This window comes from Corvus kubaryi, unplaced genomic scaffold, assembly GCF_017639235.1.
Source record: "Corvus kubaryi isolate FWS band 111438036 unplaced genomic scaffold, C.kubaryi_AGA036_p1.0 37249, whole genome shotgun sequence".
Classification (NCBI taxonomy): domain Eukaryota; kingdom Metazoa; phylum Chordata; class Aves; order Passeriformes; family Corvidae; genus Corvus; species Corvus kubaryi.
This window is the reverse complement of record NW_024581072.1, coordinates 5,860,641-5,872,918: the sequence shown is the minus strand read 5'-3', so window position 1 is coordinate 5,872,918 and position 12,278 is coordinate 5,860,641. Positions and strand designations below refer to the sequence as shown.

Genomic DNA, 12,278 nt, shown 5'->3' with positions numbered 1-12,278 from the left:
TGAAAAATCATCACTGGGACACGGCATGTACCAGCCTTCATGTGGTGCCCTCTGGGGAATACTTGAAAGTTTTAAAGAAAACAGAAGCCATCTCTCTTATGTCTAATTACTCTTTAAACAAAAACATCACTACCAGTTCCCCCCAAGCTCAGTGCCACATTATGCCAGGTACAGCACCAGACTGTACAGCACCATTTCCACTGCCCTGAGGAACTGTAGTCCAGACAGAAAAGGTGGGAACCAGCAATTTGCCTGTTGTCCCACATGGAATCAGGTGGACAGTGGAAAGTGGTTCACTTTACTCCTAAGGGAGAGAAACAGGCAGCTCCTGTGATTCAGCCCTTCCTAAGACACAAATCCAAATCATCTGTAGCAGTCTCCCATGGACTCCAGGTAACAATACCATGGACAGTTTAAAGGACCAGCTTTGATGAGAATTTTTGCATGGCTGCAAGAATGAGCAAAATCATCACGTTAGAGAGACACTTGCTGGAGCTAACAAAAGAGGTATCACGCACATGAGAGTGAGATCTGCAGCCTTAGCTGAATCCCTTCATAAAATCTCCCCCACCCTCTCAGTAATAACAACAACATTATTTTTCTATCTCTCTTTCTCCCCCTTCTGTCTGTAATTTGTTCTTCCTGGTGGAAGGGAAAGGAAGCATAAATGATTACAACACTGACAAGTCCTGAACAGCATCTTCTGTCACTACCAGTAAACCTTCGGAAGCAGAACAGACCTCTGACACGGCTTTGAGGAATGTGGAGATGCTATCCATGTGCTTCTTTACCAACTGAAAACTGTAAGCATGAAAGCAATTCAAACTGTGCTCCTCTTTTTCTGTCTTTCTTATTTGCCCAGTTTCTGGCACATCTCAGGTATTTACTAAACAAATTCACAATTCTTTAGCAATGAATGTACTGAGATGGGCCAGATCTAACTACTCAGGCAGGCAAACTAAGGTACACTTGCTGTGTCCTTTTGCAATGAAGAAACTCAAAGCACTTACTCTTCCTGTGCAGCTGGAGGGCCCAGAAGTAATTCAAACTGATCTAGCAATGTGTAGACTGCAGTATCACAATGGTGGTCAAATGTTGTTATCTTGTGAAAGATTCTTTACATGGTTGTGGCTGGAGACAAAATGCCTCAAGCAGAAATCTGACACAGGATTTTTTCATCCTCAATCGGACTCTCAGCTGGGAGTAACAACATAATAATCACTAACACTTTTTTATAAGGCTCCCGTATTCCTACCAGATGATGTCTCAATGTGTCTGTGTTGTGCAGCAGTTTCACAGTGAGCGCTACATATGAATCCTGGACTTACTGAGCACACACAGGAAGATTTGATGTGTGTGCCAAGACCAAAAAGGACTGTTTGAGCACAAGCAGCTGACCCACAGAAATCGTGAACCAAGGTTTTCCAGCTTCTAGGTAATTTTGGATTCACTGGCTGTACAAGAAAAAATAGGTCTGCACACGTTGTGGTTGCCTCTCAGGATGTGTGGATATTGACTGTGCCGTTGGAGATTATTGCTGCATTACACAGCATTACTCTTCCAACAGTTTACCAGACACTCACAAATGGCTGGAAAAACATCCCAGATTCTGGTTTTTGACCTGGACAAAATTTCTGCATGGGAAAAGGAGACTTGATCGGGGATTCTGGTTCTACAGATACTCTCCATATACTGAGGTCTCCAAAATTTAAGAAAGGCTACACTTCAAATTCACATTAAACTCACATGGGTGGTTGTCTACGTCTCATCATAAGCTGGACTACACACTGCTAATCAACCGAGCTGGTGTATGAAGAGAGACAAATGATGCATGACAATCCACCATGGAGCCACTTTCTACAGAAGATGATAGAAGGTTGTGGTGTCTCCCTCACTGGAGATACTCAAGAACTGTCTGGATGCAATCCTGTGCCATGTGCTCTGGGATAACCCTGCCTGACCAGACAAGGTTGCTCCCTTGCAACCTGACCCATTGTGTGGTTCTCTGATTTTAATGTAAGCATTTCAAGTGCTTTAGGGTCCTGTGAGCCAGCAGGAGGACACCCAGTGCAGGCTCTGTTTAATTGACTGGTTCCTTGCTTCTGACAGGTGTCCAGAGATTTTTGCTAGAACTGTGCCCCTGATCTTTTGTGTGGTCTTGTACCATCTTGCCAGCAGCTGTCTTCACTGGTGGTGTTAGACACTCCCAACACAGAGGTCACTGAAGAGACATCACTGGCAGCTGGAGGACACTGAACTTCTGAACACAGAAGTCATGTGCCCATGACTTCTGCAAGACTTCTATGCTGACTGAAAGTTAGAGGGATACACCACTGTTTGCCCTGCAGCATGCACAGACTTTGCTCATCTGTTTGCCTTAAAGACCTGTCTTTTTAAATGTTAGTAGGAAGGTCTGGGAAATATGCTTCAAAAAACAAGAGCCAAAATAGAATTAAAGTACTGATCTGGAGGAATGAATGGACATTTTGGAGTAGCATCATGTCAGCAGAGCCAACTCTAACACGGCAGAGCGACTCTGTGCTGATTATCCCTAGCACAGCCACAGCCATAGGCACAGCATAGGTCCCAGCACAGGCACCCCAATGCTGCTGGTAAGCAACTCCCTGGTAAGGATGGGACAGAGGCTGCACTGCATTTCCATGGTAGGTGGCAGTTCTAAAGTGCAGATAAGCCATGGACTTCTGACTCCAGAGTGACATAGCTGTGGTTTGGGTTAATTCAGCAGTGCAGCAGCTTTCACCTCAGCTGCTGTCCTCTCAGGGCTGCCTCCTTTCAGTTTTACAGAAGCAGAGGAAAGAACCAGCCAGAAGCCGGCTGTCTCATTCAAAACTGCACTGTGTGACTTACAGCGGGAGTAAGTCTCATCAGTTTCAACTTCTACAGAGGCAAAAATCTCTTCTTTTACTCTTGATCTTTTGTTAGCAGCATGAACGCACAGAAAACTGAACGTTGCTGCCATTATTTGAATGTATTGTTCTATGAGCTGGCAGATTCAGAGGACCAGTATTTAAAAAGAAAAAAGAAGAAAGAAAAAAAAAAGAGAAAGGAAACAACCCAAAGGTCTGTCAATTGTGCAAAATGCATTCCTGCACTGCAAGGTGGGTGGTCTGCTTGGAAGTTGTTATGGTTTCAGCACAAACTGCCACAGAAGATTAGTGATGTGTGCGCAAATACAGCGCTGCATTTGAAACGAAGCGGCTTACCTGTGTATTGAATGATGTTTAACACAAGTACTCCACTAACTGGCCGTCAAGTGGGAAGCGCCACTTCATGGGAAGTGGCACTCTAACATCGCATCCACTCTGTCAGGAATTTAAGTGGCATTTTAAAACTGAGATGAATACGCTCTCATTTCCCACACACAGAAACAGACGCATAAAACTCACAAAAAATTACAGATTCTGGGAGTGGAAAACGAGGTGTCTTTCAAGACAGAGCAGCAAGTTAATTGTCCAGCTTTACTGATTAAATTACTAATAAGGTGTAAAGCCAAATCAAGCCCTTTTGCAGTAGGTCGTTCAGTGCACAAACCCGGCTGAAGTACTTGCAGTGCCTAACACGGAAATTCTTTTTCTTTTTTGGAAAACATCTGGACGTCTTTTCATCTGGAAATTGACTATTGTGTCAAATACAATATGTTTAATTATGTACTTTGTAGGTGTGAGAGTTGTAACTAAAGTAAACGAAAATTCTCGCTGTTCTTACAGCTGTGTTAATGCAAACAACACACGTGAAAGGGAAGCTGAAGGTAGTGTCTGGTTTAGCTTCAAGTTAGAGGAAAGTGTATTTGGGTGGGGATTATACGACCAAGCATTATGGCTGGTTTCAAATAGCTTAGGTAGATTCGACTTATGACTAATTCACTTGATGTTTTATAAGTGTTAAAATTAGTTGTCCCATTGGCTCCGAGGACTGAAGTCCAACGGCATTCACGGAACAGTAATTAAGAGCACCCTCTTGTGGTCATTATTACGGATGTTAATTAAACCTTTTATGGTAAGCTGTTAATGTATCTGCTCTCTCACGCCAATAAGGTGCTCAGAAAGCTTATTAAAATATGCACATGAATGTGCTGTACATGATCCATTCTATATCAGCCCAACAGACGCAACTGCAAGGTTTTGTCTTGCTTATTCACCAAAAACTGTATGCTTTAAAATAAAAATATTTTAACATTTCATGCAGCTTAGGGCAAAGTAATTCCTTTATTTGCCATTTTCAAAATTGGCAAGGAAACCCTCAGAAAGGATACAAAAAATAATAGAGCAGTAAGTTTGGTCTCCATGCCCGTGAACTTAGCAAAAACTATAACAGAGGATGGAATTAATGCACAGCTGTATGAAGACAATCTGTTGAGAAGGAAGCAATGTGGCTACTGTAAAAGTGAGTCATGATTTACTGATCTTTACAGGTCTGTTGCAGTTCTCTGAAGCAATCATGGAACATGTACATCTTCCTTTTAACCATAACTTTTCTTAAGATGCCTAAATATGGAAATTACTCAAATACAGAAACTAATGTCTGATAGACATTACACATAAAACACAGTCAGAACATAAGCACTAGGTGGGAATGTTTGAGCAAATTATGTCAGCTCCAGTCAAGTTAGCTTTGGTTAGACTATATGAGAGGTATGGCATGAGAAACTGTCACAGATAAGGGACAGATGGAAATAGTCTTTACAGAAGCAGATTAGGAAGAATACTTCATCAGTATGAGGAAATTTGCAACCAGGATTCTGCCCCAGTTAAGACAATTTTATGTTGCAACAGGAGATTACTGCAGTGTGCAGTTCTGAGCAATCACTTTGGGAAAATTAAGAAAGAGCAAGGAAGCAAGTTTCACAGTAGGAAGTCAATTAATGGAATGATGAAACAAACAAGGAAAGTATTCAAATTATCAGTGTATTAGAGAAGAAACTGAGGTTGTGCTACATAGTACTAAAATGTTCCAGAAGACCATTTCTATGGACAACAGGAGGCATACACTCAGAAAATAAAGGCATTGGGCTAGCACGTTCCAATACTTTTGAATGTACCATAAGAAATTACATTGCTCAGAGAAGAGAAGGGGTGACTAGTGCAGGTAAACAGTCCAAGACTATGGATATTTGGGGATATTTGTACAGGCACTTTCAGATTTTGGCAGACACCAAGGTAAAAGTTAATGAATCTGTGAAATGTTGCTGGGACTTCACCAACTCTGCTTTTATTGCTTTCTCAGAAAAGAGAAGGAACAAAAAAAAAAGTTGAAACTAATAAAAACACCTCAAACATAAACTAGGAAAATGTGCAACACTCAGAACAACAAACGCACCCCGAAAACCAGAAAAACAAGAAGTGAAAAAATGGGACTTGAGGAAGATCCATACTTTGACAGATGAAAATCCAAGCTGGTTGAGTTTAACCATGCTGACACACCCTAGAGAGACCTAGAGCACCTGCAGACTTATGAACGAGTAACATATCCCTCCTGGCATGGGACTGTTCCGGCGGTACATCAGTTGCAATGGCTGGCAGCTGAGTATGTCAGGTCTTCAATTAGGGAATAGTCAGTTGCTGGACAGGATGCTTTCCTAGACAGGTGAGGATGCTTTCACTCAGTGGTGTACACTTTCATTGCCTCCAAATTCAAAGAGGATGCTGAAAACTGGAAACTGTTGGCCACTGCTGTGAAGAAAACTCTTGCTGAGCAAAACTCAAGAAAGTGCAGTCCCTTGCAACAGAAGTGTCCTGTCACTAGATCACTAACTAGATTCCAAAATCACTTAACTAGATTCCAAATCTAGTCAGGAAGAGAAAAACCTCATTTTTTCCCCTCTCTTATTTTTCTTCATGAACTACTTCCCACGCTTTAGGCATATCATGGCCTTTCAAGGGAAGAAAAAAAGGGGGTTCCAGTAAATGGCAAAGCTCAGTGTACCTATGCTACAAAGAGAACAAATTCTAAAAAAGTTTGATTTGGACAGCTTAGCCAGAAACATTTGGATGAAGTCGAAGTAGCACAGGAATGTAGAATATGTCAAACTCATAAGAAAGGAGTGAGAGGCACCATGAATTCTTTTTCTTTTCTTTCACTCATAAACAGTTTTGACTTAATCAGAGGTACTAAAACCTTTGGAATCCATTCTTCCCTGTTCCAAGAGAGAAATCAGTTAACATCATCTGTTAAATTGCTATGGTCACTGCTCCTCTTTCTAGCAAAGCAAAGCCAAGTTTTCACACTGAGAGGGAAAAAAGCAATCAAAACTAAGACAACAAAATCAACTACCTGAAGTAATCCAGGTAGCAAGACCCTGATCAGAAACTATTTTCTGGTCATGTTGAGAGGATACATTCAGATTATGTTCGAGATTCAAATTCTGTGGACGGCATAGACCCTCAGAAGCACCTCCCACTGGTCCTGCATTCCTAGGGGGCTTAAGTCATATGCTGGCTCCATATTTCTCTCACAGGTAGGTTGGTGTGAACCTAGAATGTATAGTCTCTAAGATCAGTTCCACATTCTCCTCCTCCTCTCATGTTTCAATGAGCTGAACTGGTCATGGCTCCTGGTGGTGTCTGTCCTGAAGAGCACGACCGAGGCCTGGAGGTGCATATGGACAGCACTGTGAGATGAACTCATCATATGTTTGCAGCTAACACTGGGAAAACAAAATGGAGAGAGAGATCTGACCAAACCTGTGGACAATGGCACCAAAATGTTTTGCAGAGATTTGAAAGGACCAGAAGAGATACATCTTGCTTAAACCCTGGAAACTGGGACATGATTTTCTTGCTACAGCAGACTTTGCCAGCTGTTTTATGGTTTTCCATTCCAGGTACTCTGCACACAGGAACAAGTCAGGCTGACTTGGAAGTAATAGTAAAAAAATCTCTTTATGGCTTGGGGAAAAAAAGGTATAATACACTGTGCGATATAAAGTGGAAATTTGAAGAATTTCTTTTTAAATACTTACATTCCCCATCTCCTTAAATACTTCAGCAAGGTCTGAATTTTCACTTTCCTCCAGAACACTCAGCCTTTCACCATCAATACAACTAAAGCTCATGTTTTGGAGACTATTATAATAGATGACGTACCTATTTTCTGTCTCAGAAATGCCCAAGATCCTCTTAATAGAACAAAAAAAGTAACTAAAACATTCGGCAAAGTTTCTTTATGTTTCTAAGTTGCTACAGGAAAGGTTCTTGCACGGATTAAATAACTGTCCATATAGAAATACTAGGATGGAGAATAAATTTGTCAATATATAGATCCCTTTTACATCATATGTGAATATTCCTACACATGACAAGCCATGCACATTTGGAAAAAAGGCCCCAAAACCTGAATAGCTCAACTTTATGACAGCTGAGACAGGTCTTCAAACCCATTTCTATAAAATCTCCTCTGCCAGCCACCAGTGGGGCAAGAAAAATATCCGAGTACCTTAGTTTTAGAAAAAAATACGTGTTTTCCTACAGTATTTTTTGTCCTTTGTATTGAAGTTATCAAATCACCAAAGGCTGCCATGCCACAGTTACAGAACTTGTTTGCTGTTTTGCCACAGTTTCCCACTCTTTATGTGCATGGAAGAGAAAGATGACTTTTTCTGGTAAAATACTGAAAGAGGATGTCTCTTTCTGGATTGCCAATCAACAGCAAAAGTGTGCAATCAGCTTTGTAGCAATCTCTGAAACAGGAAACAGCATTTTTTCATCATGTGGCCATCAACACTTTCCTGTTCACAGATATGAAACTAATATTTTCTACTGATATTAAAAGCCAACATATTATATTAAAGTCCTATTCAGGAATAAAACAGAAAAGTCATGTACAATGCTAGAAAATAAAAGATATTTACATTGTAATTTCACATTCAGTCATCTCCTGTAACGAGAAAATGATAAAAAACTTGCATTAAGATCTCCTGTCAGAGAAGAATGCCAATTTTTGTCTTTAAACATTTGTACTTTGATTCTTGCCTACCTGTTTATTTCAGATATGTTGCTTAGGCATTCAATACTTCATGTGTTTACTCCATTACCTATCTGTTCAACCAAGATTATATACATCAACTGGGGTATGATAAATGGAGTGTGAAGACAGGCCACATTACTATGAAAATCCTCTCCTACAGGTAGTGAGCAAAGGAGAAAATCTCAGAGAGATGACAAACTTAATTTAGTCTGCATGTCCCATTCTGTTCAACAGGATGATTCACTGTGTATCCCTGATCCATGAGCTACGGCATAGGTGAATTCAGAAAGAAAACATACAAATCGAAGCAAGTGCACTGTCTGGTTTTAACAAGTTCGCTTTGTTTTCACCAAGAAGCCAGCAATATTTCTCCATTTATTTATTTAACACAAAAAATGGGTGTATCAAACTAAAATATGATGGAAACAAAATCACAAAGGGCCTGCTATTTTTGCCCCACATTTGTAAGGATGCAATTGAACTATCATCTCCGATTCAAAATGCATTTGAAATCATTGGACAAAATCCAGTGCCTTAGTCATGCTCAGAGGCAGCAACCCAACACCATGTGTGTATTGGCCAGTCAGCTTCTGGCTACTGAATTCGAATGTGGCTAAAATAGATACTACCATATGAACCATCAAACAGAGGGAGAGGGATAGGTGGGAGAGAGGGGGAGGAGAGGAGTAAAGAGATTTTTGCCCACAGCTGCTCCTTCAAAAGACAAACTCATAGAAAAAAGTAAGACTGTTAGGCCTGTTTCTCATGGAACGAATATTTTCCACTGAGGAAGGACAAAAGGATGGTTTGGTTGTAGATATGCAACTGTAATGCAGCTGTATGCATATTGCTACTAAGATTTTGAGGACACATAGAAAGAAGTATATCATGAGGCAAAATAGAAATATATGCCCAGCGGCTGCTCTGTAAGTAACTCCTGGTCTAAATGAACAGTGTATTTGGTTAGAAAGACCCCATCACACAGGCTTATTGCTATTATGTGACTCCAGGTGTTTCAGCGTGTTCCTCCATGAATACAGAGGAAGAGGTGTACTGCCTTGGATTAAGAACCCCCATTCAGTCCAACATCCTGTTTCCACCACAGGCCACAAGCCAACGTCAAAGGAAGAGGAAAAGCAAGGCAAATACATGATATCTTCTCTGCAACACTCCCACAGCTTCCAACTGCTTTCAGCTCTGGGAATTTCCTGAGCATGAGGGGGTGTTCATTCATTAACTCTCAACACAGTCCTCTTCCAAACACTTGGCCCATCTTCCCTGCACCCCAGAGAAACACCCTGCACTCAGCATGTGATTCACAAAGGCACTGAACGAAGAACCATCTCATCTTTAGACTTGGGCTTCCGCTACCACAAATCTGATGGTTTGTACTCAAAAAGTCAGCTGGCATCCACCCTCTACAAATTACTTAGAATGTGAAGAGCCCCAGGCATCCTCCCTCTTTGGTGACAACTCAAAGCCTCAATTGTCCATTTAAAGGGACACAAAGCCAGACAGCTGAGCATCCTTGTTATTCTTTTCTAGTTCCAACATTTTCTTTCTAAGAAGCAGGAAACGCAAACAGGGAACAGTGCTCATGGCACCAATGCACCACAGATTTCTGGAGTGCCATAAATGTGTTCCCTGTTTTGTTCTCTATCCCTTTCCTTGAAATGTGCCTTGCTTTTTCCAAACCCCAAGATGGCATTCATGCAGAGCATACATACTTAAAAGTCACACTCCTGAGTGGTAGCAACCAATTCATGTATTTCTACCTTTTCTGTGAAGTTATGACTAGGTTTCTGCACACACATCACCTTGCATTTATCTACTCTGTATTTAGTCTACTTTTTACTGCCTAATTACCCACAATTCTTTACAGATGACCCTCACCCCTGCTAACTTAAAAAGGCTCTGCATAGTCAGCAAACATTCTTGTCTTGCTGATCACCATTTCCTCCATGGAAGTGATGAATTGTGAAGCACTGCTCAAGTGCCTCCCTGCGCTCAACTCCTCACTGGTGATGGTCTCTGTGGCTATGAAATAATGCACATCTGTGCTTGACAATTAATGACAGCCTACCTTCTAATACATGGCTACCAGCTTGGTATTACTTGGCATACAGAACCTGAAAAACTGTTTAAAACACAGATACCATTATAATTATTAACTCATGTGCACACATTAAGCTACACGTGTTTAATATTAAGCACAAATATTATTGCATGATCAGAGCAATGCATATGAGATAGTTTGCAACTCCTTGCTAATACACAACTATTAGTTTTACTACCTTCTCTTGGCCATGAAAATTAGGAGCATTGTATTTGATTCATTCTGGTCAGATGCAGCGATGGGCAGAATGTTCTGTTTTAATTGCCCCATCAGACTGCCCCTGAGAAAAAGAAAAAACCAAAAACCTCTAGTCTATGTTCCTAAAACAGTTTTACTTAATAAAACACTATTGCATAGATAGTTGCGGCCCACAGCCAATTTTATGTGAACGCCTTACCTCTGAATTTGCTTTCGTTTATGTATTCTGATTTTCTTTTAATCCTAATTCCAGTTTGATTGCATAACAATTATGTCCTTTTGCCCTTAAAACCCTTACACAGGGTCTCAAACTTGGCTTCACTTTAAGACAGTTTTGGTTTATGAATGATACAGAACTATTTGTTACCCTACAAGCACAACTCAGAAGTTCACTCCTCCCTAAATGTCTGCTCCTACAAAACAAGGAAGAGACTGACACCAGAATAGCATAAGGAATCCAAACATACGTGTGTTTGCTTTTCCTGCAAACATTTCCATTTCCAAGACATCTAGTGAACATTTTTCTTCAATCTTTTTAAATTTCACTTATTTCTACTGTGTTTATTAATTTGTTTGGAACTCCACTGTCAGTAAGTCCAAATGTATGCTCATACTGTATAATTGCATAAGCTGCTTCCTGTAGGCTGGGGTTACGATTTGCATTTTCATCTATTAAATACCTTGTGTTCTAGATCCTTCTCTCTGACTGTGAAACGTATTTGGACATCTCCACTGTGGCACTTTTCCAACTTTATACAAACACTGGAAAGCAATCTCACTGAAAGCAGACGGTTTAGTATGACTTGGTTATTAATTTTTAAGGAAGAGGTTCTGTGATCTGCGACAAGAGAAGTATTTTAGTTGACGGGAGGAACTATCTAGCACTCATGCAAGTATTAGAACCACTTAAAATGTCTTCATCTGCATTTCTGTACGTGTGTGTGTGTGTATATATATATATATATATATATATATATATATATATATATATGGAGATATATATAAAAATTTCCCAGAAGCAAGATGTTCTTTTCACAGCGTTTACAGCACACTCTGCTGGCTGTTGTCGAAAGTTAATGCCAAGCGAGGACGACAAGCTAAAAAGAAATAAAATGTTTTAGGACACAGCAGAAGCACAATCCATGCAGGTAATTACCGCGGGCATTTGAACGGAGAGGCACAAGGGACGTATTCTGGGAGCAGCAAGGAAGGGTTGGCAGAAAACTAGTTTAGTTTCACGGAAGAGTGTGAGCTTTTCTTCTTTTTTTTTTTTTTTGGGGGGGGGGTGGGGGGGAAAGCAAGGCTTCTCCCTGTGCTGAGGTCATCCCGTTTCAGCATGGAGGCAGGGAGCACGCATCTGTGCCAGTGCCTCCATTTCCGTTCCCTCAAGGACAGGGCAGGCATTGCCTGACGGGCGGGCGAGGATCACTGGCTGCTCGGCATTAAGTGGCTTTATATGAAAGTGGCTTAGAGCCACATTTGCATGACAAAGCCATTTGCGCGTCCCTCGTCAATAAGGGAGGCTGCAGCCTCCATTTATCCTCCCTTGCGTGGAACACGCGAAACCATTAAGGGCAAGACGGGGATTTTGTAAGGAAAGCGCCCATTCCCCGCGCCGAACGAGGCTGGGATCACGGCGGGCTGCGCACAGCAGGAGCAGGGGCTGGGGAGAATGCTCCAGTACAGTTTTCAGGGCAGAAAACGTGGCCGGGGCCGTTTCCGGCCGAGAACCAACCTCGCGCAGGGCTGTGGCGGGGCCGGGCCGGGCGGACAAAAGGGGCATTGCTGGGTGACGCTGCTGAGGAATTCCTGCCGGGCGGGGCGGGATTTATGGCTTTTTTTTTCCACGGGGCCGCTCGGGCCCGAGGCGGGAGACGGTGCGGAAAGCGCAGGGTCATCATCGGCTCCCCTCCCCCAGTCCATCCCCTCCCCGGTCCCGCAGTCCCGTCCCGGTCCCGATCCCGGCACAACCGGCCCCCCC

The 12,278-nt window shown here is 41.9% G+C and overlaps 1 long non-coding RNA gene across 1 annotated transcript; it reads right to left on the bottom strand.

Annotated features, from left to right (window-relative positions):
* Positions 1-4,207: 4,207 nt before the first annotated feature.
* On the bottom strand, positions 4,208-12,255 carry LOC121662437. The gene is made up of 2 exons (XR_006015292.1): positions 12,033-12,255; positions 4,208-11,394 (listed from the first exon to the last, which is right to left on the bottom strand). It is a non-coding gene; the product is annotated as an uncharacterized LOC121662437 (long non-coding RNA).
* Positions 12,256-12,278: the final 23 nt, after the last annotated feature.